Raw genomic sequence first — 6,024 nt, forward strand, 5'->3', positions numbered from 1 at the left:
TGAAAAAGCCCATGGGAGGGCTCCTCATGACATCATCGCTTAGACATCATCACTGAACTAATAGATGAGAAGGCAGGGAAGCTCTAGTCCAGGGGTGTCAAACTTGGGTTGTCACGTGACGTATCGTGACTTTCCCCCCCTTTGCTTAAACCAGGCATGAGCGTGGCCAGCGTGAGACACATCCAACCATGGGCTGCGAGTTTGACAGCCCTGCTGTAGACAGTTGAAGAAATGGTTACAAAATCAAAGATACTCAACCACTTACCCCATCTACTTCATAACTTCGATAAATGCAAGGATCACATTTATTTATTTGTATGTTTGTTTGTCAAACATGTACAAGGTAACAAGTGTAGGTATGAACATAAACATGAACAAAGGAAATACATAGAGATAAATGGGGACAGTAGGACAGGGATGGTAGGCACACTGGAGCACTTATGCACGGCCCCTTTAAGGACCTCTTAGGAATGGGGTGAGGTCCACGATAGACAGTTTGAGGTTGAAGCTGTGAGGGGTTGAGGCTGTAACAATGGAGTCGGGTAGGGTGTTCCAGGCATTGACCACTCTGTCGCTGAAGTCATATTTTCTGCAATTGAGTTTGGATTTGCTCCATCATAAGTCTGTTCCTGATATTTTCTTTTCCTTCCTGGGCTGCGGTGGTGCCATTTCTTATCCATGAAACTTTCTTTAAAATCCATTGCACTGGAAGAAAATGATTACAAATGCAAACATAAAATGCGTTGAGTAGCACTAAACAAATTATGCCTGAGAGACATCCCAAAGGGGTACTTTGCTCTGAAGCTATAGCAAAAATATGCATTTTCTTGTGCACAGAGAATCATGTTAGGAAGATGAGAAAACACTGTCTGTGAACCAAGTCTTTTGCCTTCTGAATCTCTCCTCCCTAGCATTTTGGAACACCACCAAAACATGGTTGCAACTCCAGTTTTAGCTTGGTCTTTATGATACTGGCTTTGTTTCATTCCAAGGCCTGCAATTTCCTGTATCACAAAGTACCCATAAGCTTGAAAACAGGGAAGATCAGAAAAGCAAACAATAAATTCTTATGCCAGAAGCCCTTTAGGTCTTCATCCCATGGGCAGGATTCCAGTAAGGGCCAAAATAGACTCCAAGACCCAATCATTGCTGTGAAAGGTAGAATAGTCAGCAAATAGATCCAGATCAACAGGAAATGTTTATGGTTGTTATTAATAAGACTTTTAGCTTCTAAAAGCTCAGAGCAACTTAATATGGAAATCTTCCTTTACTTTACCTTACAATATCATTCCTTGAAGTAATTTGGGCTAAGCAAAAGAGTTTGACCCAGTGAGTTTCTAGACTTGAACTATGACTATACTGTCTCCCCAGTCCTAGACCAATGCCTTAGCAACTGCTTTGCTTGGCCACGTGTGTTTAATGTATGCCCCAACCACTGATTTCTATCTGTAACTTCCTTAACTCATACAAAGTTGCATACAAAACACAATTGTGTGCTAAAACATTTATGTCTACTCTACTCTACTCCACTGATAAGTCAGCTCTTATCTGGATAGATAGATAGATAGATAGATAGATAGATAGATAGATAGATAGATAGATAGATAGATAGATAGATCAAAACACAAATGACCCAGGAGTTTACAACGCAGGGCCCAGGATACCACAACAAAAGAACTCACAAGGCCATCACACAACCCATTACCCAAGCCGTTAAACACGGAGGCTAATGGAAAAAAGATCACTACAAAACAAACGACCCAGGAGATTACAGCACAAGATCCAGGATATCTCCACAACAAAACTCACAAGGCCATCACACAGTCCATTATACCAACATCAACTCCATCAACCAATCAAGAGGCAGCAGCGCAGCCAACCAGCCCAGCATACCAGCCACCCCCACCCCCACCAGTATTTATAGAGAGACGGCAGCTCTGATCACACCCTGCTTGCACTGGCATGAAGCCAAAAGCACCAGCCTCAGGATGGCAAGTGGGACCTCGCCGAAATGTCATCAAGATACTCTTAATCTTACACGGGAAAAGACCCGAATACACCTAGACATATATATACTGGTGGGGAGGTTGCCTGTGTTGTCATTTCTTGATTGGTTGATGGAGTTGATGTTTGCAGATTGGCTGGCTTTTTCGTAAGAACATGTGTGGCTGAGGTATTGGCTGTTGTCTATCAGCCTCCTGTGTTATAACGACCTGGGTGTGTGATGACCTTCTGAGTTCTATTGTTTTGACATCCTGGGTCTTGTGCTGTAATCTCCTGGGTCGTAATATATATATATATAGGGAAATGGCAGCTCTGATCATGCTTTGCTCACACAAGCACAAAACTGAAAACAACAAAGAATCAAAACCTACAACCCGGTGAACTACTTGTGAGATTTGATGTCATATCCCTCTTCACCCAAGTACCTATTAAAGAATCCTTGGCAGCCATCCAAAACAAATACAACCCCCCCCCCCCCAAGCACATCCTAGATCTGACCAACACATACTTCATCTACAATGGACAAAGTTACAAACAGATAGAAGGAGCACCTATGGGATCACCCCCTCACCCTGATTTTGTGGATCAGGCCAGTGATTTTGCTTTTGTGGAAGCCGTTGGCTTTCAGTACTTTAGTCACTGCCCTCAAAACAGACAGAAATATAGCAGCCATCCGAAGAAACCCCAAAGATAAAATTGACCTGGAAAAACAAGGCATATATGAAGCCCCCTGTGCATCATGCCCTGCCACATACATCAGACAGACCAATAGAAGAATAAGTACCCACCTGGATGAACACAAAAATGCAGTAAAAAAGTTGGAACACACTTCCTCACTAGTCCAACACATGAAAGCCACAGGACATAGCATTGACTTCAATGGCACCAAAACCCTAGCCACTATAAAAAACCCTGGCTACAGAATTATCAGAGAAGCCATAGAGATTGAAAAAAGACCTGAAAGCATGAATAGAAGAGATTATTCCACCAGACTGTCAATTATCTGGAAGCCTGCACTCTCAAACAAAAAAATCTCCACACCACTAGCCAGGCAAACACCTGGGCACAAACAGATCCCCCCTGATACCTCCAGCTCAAACACACCCCAACTAGGCACCCGGATGAAACCTAACTTCCTAATAAATGATAGCCTTCCATTTACTCGGAGCCAAACCGCACTAAAAGCCTCCAATAAACACAATGTTGCCAGCCAATCAAGACAAAAAATGCTACAAAACAGACAGAAGATATTAGAAACACCAATCAAGCAGAACACAGCAAACTCCAAGACCAATAAACACAGACCAAGACTCCCAACCAATCAGGATAAAGAAAAAACCATTATAAGACAGCAGCAGGCGAGCACCAAATTTAAAACAGAAACGGCTGTGAAAGTCTGACTCACAGACGAACACAATACAGAAGCCTGAGGATGGCAGATGAGATTCTGCTGAAACGTTGCTACAACTTTAAAAGCACAACTACAATGACGTGGGAAAATACCCGAACAAAGCTGAATACCATACATATAGATATCCACGAAAACTTAAGAAAACGTGTGTGTGTGTGTGTGTGTGTGTGTGTGTGTGTGTGTGTGTGTAGGTCTAGGTGTGTTAGGGTCTTTTCCCGTGTAAGATTAAGAATATCTTGGCGAAGTTTCAGCGAGGTCCCACTTCTGCTTGCACTGGCATGAAGCCGAAAGCACCAGCCTGAGGATGGCGAGTGGGACCTCGCCAAAACGAGAGAGAGAGAGAGAGAGTGTGTGTGTTTCTAGGCAATGGTACATGGAATTGCCCTTGAAGATCTTTGTACAGTTATGGCCAAACAAAAGTCATACCAATATGAAATGTGTTTAAAGTCTAGCACACATTCCGATGCTTTCGTTTAATTAACTCTCTCTTTGTAACTTCATTTTTCTGAATCACTATTAATGCAAATCCATAATCACTGTAATGGGCAATATTGTGCTTCATGATTTTGATCTTTGCAAATTAAACATGAAAAATACAGACTTAAAGAAGCATTTATATTTTCCCCACCTTCTAATGAAATTCTTTGAACATTTTATGATGGTAGCAATCACTTTTTACCCCATTGCTTTTTGCCTTTTTGTTTCTCATTCACACCACACGATGGTGCTAAAACAGCATAGTACCTGAAATTTACATTATTCTCTCTGGCTTTTTATTTTGAAACGGACAATAAACTGCAGTTCATAATATCCAATCACATACTCGGCAAAATATCAATCCTTTATTTGTGTCCCACTGAATCTATACAAAATATACAAATTACAATTTTCTTTGTTCTTTACCATGATTTTCTTTTGAGCATTGTGGTAGTAGTCTGTTTTTGTATTATCTTGTTTCATTTTTCTCTTTTTTTTCCTTTCTTTCTATTCCAGTATTTGGTCTTTGCCATATTTTTTGCATTTTAATGCCCTGTTTGTTTGTGTGTGTCTGTGTGTCATGTGGGAAACCCCCTGTCCAAAAATGAAATATTTTGGAAAATATTAAAAAGGCAGAATATATTTCTCCAAAGGGAGAAATGGAGAAACATGCTCTTAAAGAGAGAAAGCAGCCCCCAGTCTTTCTTAATAGCCCACAGCAGATACCAGCACTTAAGGAGAGAGAGAGAGAGAGAGAGAGCTTCTTGAAAGAGGAAGACAACTATCTAGACTCTATTCATAAGCAAAGCAAATACTGCAGGCAGAAATCCATTCAAGACAGGGTATTTCAAAACTCCTTGTGGCAAATTTTGACAGGATATTGCAAAATCCCCATTCCCTCCCCACCCCACTAACCTGCTTTCCAGCTCCGTTCTCCTGTGCAGGGCAACAAAAGAAGACCCAGCCGATCAGCTTGGACTCAGGAGGCAGAGAATAGATGGGGGCAGGACCAGTCAGAGGTGGTATTTGCTGATTCTCCGAACTACTCAAAATTTCCGTTACTGGTTTTCCAGAACTGGTCAGAACCGGCCGAATACCACTTCCAGTGTGAACACATTTCCAGTGTGTATAAGTAGCTTTAGAACAATTAAAGTCTTAACTGATTTCACTCCCTGTATTCTGATTAACACTGTACTTTCTCATCTAAGATCAATTCTAGCATAGGGAGTTGGGTGGAAAGTAGAAAACAGCCACTGGGTGTCATCAGTTTGGAGTTAAGCCGTTTAAATATATTATTAGTAAGCTAGAAACAGTACTGGACAATAACACTGCATTTTCTCAGACACCAGGTGGCAGGTCCATAGTTGCATACCAACAACCCACTCAACTTGGAGCAGATTCTCATAAGCAACAGGAAACAAGAGAAATAGCAATAGCACTTAGACTTATATACCACTTCAAAGGGCTCTCTTAGTGATTTTCAGTCAGCATATTGTCCCCAATGATCTGGCTCCTCATTTTACTGACTTTGGAAGGATGGAAGGCTGAGTCAATCTTGAGCCTGGTGAGACTCAAATTGCCAAACGTCTGGCAGCCAGCAGTCTGCAGAAGTAGGATGATCCAGTCCCATTGGGGTAAGATGGTTCCTCAGATATCCTGGACCCATGCCATAAAGGGCTTTAAAGGCGGTAACCAATACCTTGAATTGCACCCAGAACCAGATAGGCAGCCAGTGGAGCTCACCTAACAGTAGTGTTACATGTGCCATTCTAGCGGCCTCCAAAATTGTTCATGTGTTCTAAACCGATTGCATCTTCTGAGTACTCCTCAAAGGTAGCCCCATATAGAGTGCATTGCAATAATCCAGATATAAACCATCATCTGCCAGCAATGATTCCCCTGGATTCTGTCAGGGCAAGCAACTTCGCAAAGAATGGGTCCAAGTTTGAAATCAGAATTCAGAACAAGGGCAAAACAATATTAGAGCATTTTAACTTCCAGGAAATGTTCCATTATAAACTTCAAAACAGACACTTTGGGATTAAGAAAAATTGTAAGCACCACTGAGTGATAGACTACTGAGTTTGCATGCATCGAAAGGTCTCAGGCCACCTCAGAAAGTCTGAACAACT

General features: G+C 41.8%; 1 long non-coding RNA gene across 1 annotated transcript; it reads right to left on the reverse strand.

Moving 5' to 3' along the window:
* Positions 1-291: 291 nt before the first annotated feature.
* Positions 292-5,298, reverse strand: LOC148125247 (uncharacterized). Its single transcript, XR_015744263.1, has 2 exons — positions 4,808-5,298; positions 292-705 (listed from the first exon to the last, which is right to left on the reverse strand). It is a non-coding gene; the product is annotated as an uncharacterized LOC148125247 (long non-coding RNA).
* Positions 5,299-6,024: the final 726 nt, after the last annotated feature.

The sequence above is a fragment of the Pseudonaja textilis genome, chromosome 7 (assembly GCF_049901715.1).
Source record: "Pseudonaja textilis isolate UNSWEBS1 chromosome 7, rPseTex1.2, whole genome shotgun sequence".
Classification (NCBI taxonomy): Eukaryota; Metazoa; Chordata; class Lepidosauria; order Squamata; family Elapidae; genus Pseudonaja; species Pseudonaja textilis.